The sequence below is a fragment of the Pimephales promelas genome, chromosome 5, assembly GCF_988280905.1.
Source record: "Pimephales promelas chromosome 5, fPimPro1.hap1.1, whole genome shotgun sequence".
NCBI lineage: Eukaryota > Metazoa > Chordata > Actinopteri > Cypriniformes > Leuciscidae > Pimephales > Pimephales promelas.
This window is the reverse complement of record NC_142773.1, coordinates 30316611-30327575: the sequence shown is the minus strand read 5'-3', so window position 1 is coordinate 30327575 and position 10965 is coordinate 30316611. Positions and strand designations below refer to the sequence as shown.

General features: G+C 36.7%; 1 long non-coding RNA gene across 1 annotated transcript; it reads right to left on the bottom strand.

Annotated features, from left to right (window-relative positions):
* Positions 1-2900: 2900 nt before the first annotated feature.
* On the bottom strand, positions 2901-6866 carry LOC148981471 (uncharacterized). The gene is made up of 3 exons (XR_016168630.1): positions 6780-6866; positions 6601-6638; positions 2901-3150 (listed from the first exon to the last, which is right to left on the bottom strand). It is a non-coding gene; the product is annotated as an uncharacterized LOC148981471 (long non-coding RNA).
* Between the last annotated feature and the right edge of the window lie 4099 nt (positions 6867-10965).

The window sequence follows — 10965 nt, the reverse complement described above, 5'->3', positions numbered from 1 at the left end:
TTCTCTTCCATGCTGGGTGGTTAATACATTTTCTGCACATAAAACACATTCATGTGTCAATGTGGCATGATAAAAATAGGCCTTCATTAAAGAAAATTATAAACACTAAATACAAAAAAACATCACTTCTATGATGTTACTAATTGCACCTTAATTGCTTTATTTAAACTCATTTTACTTTTTGGCCGGAATAATTTTGCCTATAATATTTTCACAAAACAGCTTCACTATTGTCGATATTTAAATTACATTTGTGTGTCAAATGAAAGTCCTGTGGTCCAACAAACATGCAAAAAATTGATACCATTGACAGGACCCTTGCGGACCATCTGTCTGGCAATATCAATAGGTCACATAGACATCGGATCATTTGACCTTTTATTAATGATTTATTATTAATGATTAATTCACAATTAATGACATGTATCAATGAATTGTTCATGTTTTGTTTGTTTTTTTAAATAAATAAAAAAAAATTACTGATTCAAATACTTACAGTAAAAACTTTTTAGAAGTCATTCAAATGTCTACACAAAATATAGATATGTTCACACCATACCGTAATTACCGTAATTATGTGTAAATATTTCAACTTGTAAACATCCTTGCTGGTAGTTTCAACTTGTAAGCTGGGAATTTTCTGATGTACCATGTGAACGCTGGACAGCTCAAAGTAGAACATCACTTTTTTTCATGTCGAAATTACTATAATTACGACATGACATGAATGCAGCATGTGTTTATTTTTACTTGAAGGTTACAATTATGTTTTTAAGACTCATTAAATGTTAACTATTCTTAAAAATGGCGTTTTGGCGCATAAACGTTTTTTAAAACCATATGAAGCCAATATGAGTATAAAAAGAGTACATTTGAAAATAGTTTATTTATTGTCCCAATAATAAATCCCAATCATAAAAGATTAAGTTATTGAGATCTTTCATGACATACCAAATAAAAAAGGTTTTTCTGTAAAAGGAAAAGCTAAATCCCAAAATGTAAAACAGTAAATAGTTTTTGTTATTATCACCAATGTGTAATTGTGAACCATTAAAAATTAGGTTATCAAAATCTTTCAGGATATGGTACCAAATAAAAAAGTGTTGCTGTAAAGGGAACAGGTATATAGGCTAAATATAAAAATGTAACACAGAAAATAGTTTCTGTTATTATCAGCAATATTTAATTGTGATGTTCTATCAAAATATCTATAAAGTCTAAAATGTATCTGAATTGAACATGTGCAGTTTTCTCTTTTAATTGTATGTTTTATAATAACTGGATCATTTGTGTTAACAAGCAACCACCCCCTTAGAGCCCCTTTTTCGGTTTAGGCCACTGCCCCCCAAAATGTCTGTGCACGGCCCTGTATAAGCCTTTGTTATGTGCTCCAATTCAAGTGTGTATGTGGCTTGTTTTTTTATTGCTTAGGTCTTTTTTTTCCCTTTTTTTCTAAAAAGCAATTTGTCAAGAGCATGTGATAGAACTGTTTATGAAAAGCAGATCAAATTAGTGTAATCAACCTTGCGGCTGCAACACATCCATTTGTATTCATACGGTACTCTATCTGTCGTTCATTGGGATGTGTCGGTGCTGTGAGGTTCGAAGTTGTCATGAATGGCAATGCATGCTTTATTTGACAAGCTAAAGCCGCCATGTCTTACAAGCATAGTCTGTTTTACGGTTAATAGATTATACACATTCTTCTCTACTAACAAACAGCAATTTGTGTTAATAGAGTAATTTAACAGTGCAAGCTGAATGAAAAGTAAAACCGTGCAGTAACTAGCACTTTGCAGTGAATATTCTTTTTCTGGTAACAAGAAGCACATAGTATATAATTAAAAATAAAAGGGCTATCATAAATGTGGTGTGGTCTGTTTTACTTAATAAGCTTCCAGAGGAAAATATGAATAATGCATTACAGTTTTTCTTCTCTTTGTCTCAAGGTACCGATGGATAATTCAATTACTTTTTGAGGAGACCAGACCCTAATAATGCAATTAGATTTTTATTATCCACACAGAATACAAAACCTGTCACAAACTTGCAATGCTGTGCGATATGATATCAAATGCAAGTCCATTGCGAGGTCTATTTTGAGACATTATGGAATTAATCAGTCAATCGATACACCTGAAGTGCGAGACACGCAGGTAGCCCTTGTTGCTATTTTGTCTAAAGCCTGCAGAGATTAATGAATTGTGGAATTTAGCTTTGTTTGTCATCTTGAGGGTTTTTTTTCTTTGAATTGCAAAAGTGCAGGCATGAATTCAATATGTCTGCAGCCACAGTATGTGGAAACCAGAAAAAAATCCTAACTTGTAAGAGCAGAGGCTGCACTGGATTGTAGGATAAGAGATGCTGTGAACTAATCCTGCTGACACAAAGTAAATGTTAACCACAACAATGAGACGCATTATAAAATGTATAATGTTATCAGTAACACTTTACAATAAGGTCTCATTTGTTAACATTAGTTAACAATAATACATTGTTCATTGTTTGTTCGCAATGTATTAACTATGTTAACAAATACAACTTTTGATTGTAATAATGTATTTGTAAATGTTGAAATAAAAATAGAAGTATTGTTCATTCTTGTTAAGTAAATGTTAAAGTTGTTAACTAATCGTGAGCTTAGAATTATAAGGTTCTATCTCCGTTTTGGTTAGTTCTGAGATATTGAGCATCAAAGTTTTTACATCCCAGCTGGCAAAACTGTCATGTAGTATAATCTTCTATTATAGCTTTATATATTAATCTTTTTTTACAAAAATAACACCACACAGGCATTAATAAACACCTAATGGATCAGATTATGTCAAAAACTCAATTTTGACCAAAAGTGGAGATAGAACCTTATAATTCTAAGCTCAAGTAATGTTAACTAATCAAACCTTATTGTAAAGTGTTACCATATAATGATTAAGTATATTACTGAGAGGAAGAATTAAAGTAGTTCACTTTTTTAAAAAACTTTTGCTGATAATTTACTCACCCCCATGTCATCCAAGATGTCCACATCTTTCATTTTTCAGTTGATGAGATTTTGATGAAAACATTCCAGGATTTTCTCCATATAATGGACATCATTGGGAACCAAACGGTTCAAGGTCCAAATGAGAGTTTCACTGCAGCTTCAAAGGCCTTTAAACAACACCAGATGATAAAAATGTCCTACTAATTCTTGCAAAATTCTAAAGTGTGCATCTGATGGAGACTTTAATATCCCGTGAGAGCATTTGAGAGATTTGGGAATGACAGTATTTAGTGACAAACTTGATAACGTAGTAAACATGATAGAGACAACATACCACACACAATGGCTGCATCTCATTTCCAAGGCTGCGTACTCCGGAGGTCGCATTTGTAGAGGTTGCACTTCATAAAGGATGTCTTATTTCAGAACAGTGACCATTATTCCTAGTGAAGCATAAATGGTTGTTATTTCTTAATGACTTTGGAATGTAATGGTTATCTTACTGAAATGAAGCAGTCTCAATAACATACACAGCCTTCGAAATGAGACGCAGCTTAGATATGAAGATGCCACATTCAACCCCTCCAGACATGTTGGAATGGTTAACATGACGCTGCTTATCATTCACACTAACAAATCAATTCGTTTTCAAAGAAAATGTCACAGCACTGTGCAGACAATGGCTGTAAAAACCACTGAGCTATAATTCCAGACGAAATGGAATAACCTTTCAGAGGTGAGAATATGCTGGTTTGTGTTTTTATCTAGGCATAACTCCATATGCAATATCCATGAGCAGAATTATCACATTATAGATAAAGTAAATGTTGTGAAAATAATCTGCTATTGTATATTGCAGAAATAGATATATGCCTTAATTATTAACATGCTGGTTTGTAGTGCAAACAGTTTTACAGTTTACTGCACTTTCACAGAAAACACCTTACTTCCGCATTGAAAAAGAAGGTGATAGCATCCCACGGAAACACACACTCATGAGGCATCATACTTTTTCTAAAGACACCAACCTCAGTTTACAATCATTAATCGAGTATTGGTGTCATGATATTGCAACACATAGTTTGTGATTTAAAGGGACCAATTATTCTCCTTTTTACAAGATTTAATTATAAGTCTCAGGTGTCCCCAGAATGTGTTTGTGTAACAATTACCAGTGAGAGTGCCTGGGATAACCCAGAGGGCACTCCAACCCAGACAATCAACACACATCTACAAACTACATTTCCCATAATCCTTTGCCCAGACTAATCAGCCATGATCACTTTCACCTGACCTGAATGTCATTACCTTGTTTAGCTCACCCCATATAAGCCTGGTTTTCATATTCATTCATTCGGACTGCTTATTTTGTGCTTATGACCTCTTGCCTGTTATCTGGATTACATTTTTGGATTATCATGTTCAATAAATACTGCGTTTGGATCCTTAACCTTCTTGTCTCAGAGCAGTACGTGACAGTTTGTGAAGTTTCAGCTCAAAATACCCCACAGATAATTTATTATACATGTTTTAAATGCCTATTTTTTATTCTAAAGGAAACATGCATGTATCTTTAAAATGAGCTGCTGCTCCCCAACCCACTTTCCAGAAGAGGGTGGAGCCTTTGAAGTTTGTGCCATGGATACTCTGCCAAAAAACATCTTGTTAGTTTTGATTATCATCGCTATTGCACGCTCATGTGACATTGCAGTTCTTCATCATCATGAAAGTGTATAGTGGTTCTAATATATAGTTTTCTGAGCACACACATCTGAAGCAAGCGCACAGAAAGCTGTAGGGGAGAGCGGGGCACAACCTAACGTATTTTGGTTTTGGCTCAATTAATTAAAAAGTAATTAGGTTAGTTTAATATTTTTTTACACAAGCAACATACACATCTCTGCTACAAATGAACACTTAAAGTTTTTTTTTCTAGGACCTACCATTTTCGTACAGCTGGACTGAAAGTGACAGAAGGGCAAATGTTACAATTTACCCCATATGCGGGGTTAATTGTAACAGACAGAGGAGTTAGTTGTAACACTTGTGTGTAACACACATAATTCAGTACTATTTTATTTGTATAGTTTGATATTGTTTTGTGCATCTGTATAGACAGATATCCATACATCCATGCCTCATCCATATTTTAAACCTAGCTAACAGTCGCTAGGAATTGCTGACATGTTTCAAAACGGTGCTATGTTTGAGCCAACAAGACAGTGATTAAGGCAATATAAAGTTAGATTTGGAAGCGTATACACCCAACTCAGAAACCGAAAAAAAATCTATGATGAAAAAATCTATGATGAAAAAATTTACTTTCATGGTGTCAAAACACTCTTTGTCCAGTATCTTCACGAAATATAATCAAAACTTTCCAGAAATTCGTGGGAGACTGTCTTCTGGCAGCAAGATAAAAAGAGCGGAAAGACGGCCGGCTTGATCCTGACTGGCTATGTAAAAAGTCTGTGTTACATTTAACCCCGCGTTAGGTTGTGCCCCGCGCTCCCCTGCATGGTAGGGTCTCATGTAAATTTTAAAAATAGTTTTAAATATTTCCATTTATTGTTAAGTTCAAGTAAATTATTTAAGCTACAAATCACTCAGAGCCAGATGTGATGACACACAGACTGTGATAAAGAATGCATTAGAATCGCTTTCTGGCACTTGCGCAGACCGAAGTGCCCACGCCCTCAGATCACTTGGACGTGGCTGTGGTTACAAGAGGTTAAAACGATATAAATACTGTTAGTTTTCTCACACCAACAGCTTGTTTCATGTCTTAAGCCATCAATGTGTACATCAATCTTACATGTACGAGTCATTAAATCATGTTTAATTTGGACTTCTCTGTGCATGCTCTTTGAGGTGGACCCCATAAACCTCCATTATATGACTGACAGACAAGAATGGTTTGACCTAAAAATATCAAAATTGAAACTACTGCGGAAACAAAGACACCTACATCTTGGATGCCCTTGAGGTAAGATAAAACATTCCAAAAATTAATTTCAAAGTGAACTATCCCTTTAAGCTCAGTGGTCAGGAAAAACTGCAGTAATGCCCTCTGCAGAGGCAAATCATCATGATTATTATTTATACTGATACCATCGGATAATCCTCAAGAACATCTGTAGCATGAGAGATTTGTTCTTTGTTCTGTACAGCATTTTCACTTGGGACATTTAAATTTGTTGCACAAGTCAGTGAACCAAAAGGCCAGTGTGCAGCACTTGAACTAGAGTGATGCTTAAGTCTCACGGGAGAGTCCCTCTACCATGACAGCTTATATACTGCAACTGACAAACTCACGTCTTGCCCTGCACATCGTTTGAGGTCTTGGCAACACTGTGATGGATCCTGTTTTTCCCTGATCAAGCCGTGAGGAGCCAACCCACAGCTCCCTTTTGATTCATAAAGGAATGTTTTTCGTGAGAGCAAACCGAAATTATACTAAATTATCAAGGAGAATTTTTAGCATCCTGAAGCATATTTAGACAAATATGTTACAAAAATATATACATGTAATTTGACTAAATTTCTCAATTTTGTGAGAAAATTTCTTATTATGAGATCTATAACAGCCAAAAATGAAAATTGTGTCATTGACTCACCCTTGTATTGTTCCAAAGCTGTGTGACTTTCTTGGATGCTGCATGATCATTCATTGTATGAAAAAAGACGAAGAAAAAGAAAGAAATGCATTTTATGGATCAACTATCCCTTTATTGAAAGGATGATGATAAATGGCATTAGGCTATATACTGTATCCCTGCTAACCCCCAGCATGTACCATTTACTTGTTACACCACACTCGAAGCAGTCTGCTGAAAGAGAGAAACACTGCATATGAAGGTGGAGGAAAAGGAGATGAAGAACGAGAGGGAGATGTCTCTCGTGAGAAGCAGAAAAGGAGGGGAATGTAAAGAAAATAGGAGTGAGAAAGGGGAGGGACGCACACAACAGAGTAAGATCGCCCCTGGCCCCCTCCAAGCTCTTGCTGGCATCTCACGCTTCATTAGTTTTCAACCATTATGAACAATATTTGTCATCTTCTTTGCCCCCTGGAGCTGTTAGTTTACAAGCCACCTGATAGAAATAAGTACAAGACTTCACATGGAATTACATGTGCCTCGCTTTTCTCCCTTTTTCCAAAGGCCATTTCTCTGTTTCGCCCATTTTTTATGTTCTGTCTCTGCATGAATATTTTGTTGAGGGGATTTAGAGCATTTGCCCTGTGGTCTCCAGGGGTAACTGCACCGCACGTTCTGCGGCGGAGGGATGTGACGGCCCCGTAGCAGCTCAATTACAGTATAATCTCTCTAATTAAAAGTGTAACCAGCATGAAAATCATCTCAGTTAAGGGTCAGACAGACAAACACCAATCCCTTCTTTGCTGGTCCCACATCAGAATAATAAGCGTTACGTTGCGTTCATCAAATCTCACCACTGACATTTCTTGAGCTCTATCCATTAGTCTACCTTAAAATTCCACCCACAAGAAGCTAACAGAGCGTACAGTGCCTTAAAACATAATTGATTTCATAAATAACTTTTCACCGTTAAAGGAGTTTCTCATGTAATGTGCTGTACTGTAAGATTGAGTGATCCAATGTGCGTGTGGTAACAGATGGAAACCAACTGTTCTCTGTATTTACTCCCTTAGCCTGAACGTATCGAATGATCAATAAGACAGAAAAGCCATTATTATCATATCACAGTTCATAAGATTATGCTCTTCGGGATAATATCTTCTGCCTCTACAAATTGATTGAGGAAATCTATTAGACTTGTCGCTTGGAGCTGCAATGAACTTATGAAAATGTATCTATTGGAATAGCAGCTTATCCTATGGGGTTTGTGCCCCATCTTCCAATGCGATGGCACTTACTTGATTTACTCGGGTCGTGAGGAACGAGGCATTTTAAGAGATGTCTTTACTAGCTCCATCTGCGAAATCACACTTCAGATTATTCTTAAGGATTAATGTTATTTTTCTAGTGGACCAAATTGGATTTTAAAAAGGGAACAAAATGCATAATTTCAAAAGAAAGAACTATAATTTGGTAGTCCAAGACAGAGGCAAATTTCTTTGGCTGAGGTCTGAGAGAGGTGGATAGAAACAACAAATTGGACGAAATATTAAAAAAGGGAAAACCATTGGTCTAGAATTGGAATTGTTCTATTAGCATGCTGAATAGTTCTCAGATTTCCAATCAAAATGTCATATAAGCAAATGCAACAGTCACAATTCCAGAGAGAGAAGGAATAATGTAAAATTCATGACACATAGATCAGAAGACACATTAGCTTTTAATCTTCACTGTTCCACCACACAGCTATTGCTTTCATTCATGTTGTAGAGGATTCAAAAGCTGTTAAACCTCATTTTTTTACATGATTTTGTATGAATATGTATTCATATATTGAGCTAAAGTGGTCTAATTGCATGTTTGCTATACCCACCACAAAAAAGCACTTTAAACAGTGTGGTTTTGAAAACACATTAACCAAGATGAATCTGTTTACATGTCATAGCACAAAGCATTTCGATATGAAAGTGACAGAATAAAATTGACGGTGAAGCATGATTCCCCACAAACACGCAGACACCTGATGCAGCAAATTTTCGAACACACAAAACTAAAATACCTGTGCCAGCTTTCTGTAACAATAAGGCAGCTTGTGAAAAGATTTCATTTTCACAAGTTGGGTGACTCATCACCTGGAGTGCCCTGAGGGCTGCAGAGCAGATAAAGTCCCAACCGTTACAGATGGGCTTTCAGGGAATGTGTGAAACCCCATTACAGGTGAACCGCTGGGTTCTCCAGGAGGCTCGGTTTTATCCACATTATTCCTGTGGCACATGATACTTGCACGAATTGTGGTCGTAATTGGAGGCAACCGGTAAACAATCAGTGATTACAAATAAACACACAAAAAAAGACTTGTAAATGTGATCGCACCTTTAAAAAAAATCATGTATCAGATATGATAGGCTTTATAGACCTTATGCACCAGAGAAACGTGGGCGCCGTCATCTTTAGAATATTGTCTTTGAACTTCCGTTTTTGTGGTCGCTCTGTATATTTCTATGGCATCGCTGTCGAGGAGTAATTAGCTGGTGAAGTGGATTTACTTATTGTAGAGTTAACAAAAGTTATCTTGAGCATTGTCATGTTTATCATAAGCATTGTAAAGCAGATGTCTTAACAAATGTCGAACGGGTATTTTTTTTACGAGCAGTTAATTCATGCCAATGCAAGATCGCTATGAAAATACAGACCGGAAGTCAAAAGACAACGAGCGCAATGCTGAAAAGGGGCGGGGCTACATATGGTCTATAGGGTTAAATATCTAAAAGCTAAGCATTGCATGTGTAATACCTATCATGTGTTAATGCAAGCTTCAAGATATTGTGATAGGTTCTGTTGGATCAAAAGTGGAAAGGTAGCTCATATTTTCAAACACAGTAGGTATTTGCTCGTATAATATTGTGCATTGACATGCTTATACTGTAGTGCGTATCCTCGTAATTTTGGTCTCTGCAGTTCCCCACTCTTAGCTGCACAGCAGGCCGTGGTTTTTCTACCCGCAAAGACAGTGTAGAACATGCTGTTTACACTTTGAAAGGGAACAAAAACACAATGAGACGGTTTAAGATGTATATGTCAAGGGGTCTCGGGTCAATGTTGTTATCAACAGCAATACATGGTTCCCTGGCATAAAGACACCTCAGGGAAGAGTAATAACTGCTTGAAGGCAAGGTTTAAGAGATAAATATGTAGTGTCTGTTTGTTGGGTCTAGTTTCTCCTTTAAATCTCCTTCATGCAATGGATTATTGTGCCACAGACACGACGTATAAAAGCTGTTTTGTTAAATGGGAAAACAGTGTTGGTTCCTCTACATTGATCCTCATTACATTTCACTCGCATGGCTGCAAAGAGAAACCGATTACCCCATCTACTATATAAGCTTAATGGCAGCCACTTCCAACATATGTGGTTAAAGCGGCATTATAGCTCCAAAGTGCAATACTCACAGGAAAGAGTGCTCAATACGAGTGACCCATAACTTTGATGTGCAGAGGTTCCACTGACTGAGTGGATGTGTTCAGCTCTCATCACAGGCTGTGATTGATAGGTACGCCGGAGTAGTTCTGGCCAGAGGAGTGCGGCTCTCACTCAAAAGACTGCCATACCACAGCATCTCTGTTTACTCTTATGATTTACTAACGCTGCTGCCGCCAGCTCCCAATGCACTGCTGAGACTTGATGCTCTCTTCAAACGGAAAGCTTTTAGAGAGCTCAGTTTAAAGATCAAAAGCTTGTGATCCCCAAATTGCCGTGTGGTTGCTTTATAAATATTACGAACCGGTGCCTCTTTGTCATGACATTTTACATGTCACCAAATGCAGAGTGGTTGTCAGTGTGACTCATATCTTGATGCTTAATAAAGCTGGCATGAATCGGAAGTTGAAACGGTATTTTATTCCCCATTGTGGCATCTCAAAGTGAAATGGCTTCTTGAACAAGTAAAAAATTAGGGCAGGACTTGACTTTTTCCAAAGGCAATTGATTGGATTTTTGTGGTTTACTATTGCTGTGACCTCATTTGAGTGACAAGCTGCCCTGCCCTTACGGCAGTGAACACAGAGATTAGATGTCGCTGCAAGAGGGAGAAGTTATTTTGATTAAAGATTATGTGTGGTTATGTGTGGCATCGTTTGAAAAAAAAATGTATAATGTGCACTGATGAATCAAATATTAAACAGTTTAACAGAATTTTCAATTTTGATTTCATGGTGTCTACAATAGTTTTGTCCAGACTTTATAGTTAAAATTGTATAATATATTTATACAAAAAAAAAATCTGACAATAATAGCCTGGATCACCATTTACTTTCATCATACATTCTCTTCTTTGGGTGTCATATAGTAACGCTTTTGACATTTCGTCTAAATCCAATGCACATGGC